Genomic DNA, 242 nt, shown 5'->3' with positions numbered 1-242 from the left:
TTTTCATATTTATCCCTTTTTAATGTTTTTAAATTGTTTCAAATCCGTCCTTCCGTTAGTCAATTGTTGAAATCATTACGCAATTTGATACATCTCATGAATATGTCCACATGGATAAATCCATAAACAATTCAAATGCATGTGGTATTATGTGTTATATTTTGTGCAGAATCTAATGACCATTGACCGATGGAAGGATGAATTGATTTAAAATAATTTAAAAAGATTACAAATAATTAATG

This window comes from Theobroma umbraticum, unplaced genomic scaffold (genome assembly GCF_002168275.2).
Source record: "Theobroma umbraticum cultivar Fairchild unplaced genomic scaffold, ASM216827v3 scaffold_55.0, whole genome shotgun sequence".
NCBI lineage: Eukaryota > Viridiplantae > Streptophyta > Magnoliopsida > Malvales > Malvaceae > Theobroma > Theobroma umbraticum.
Note: the sequence above shows the minus strand (reverse complement) of the source record.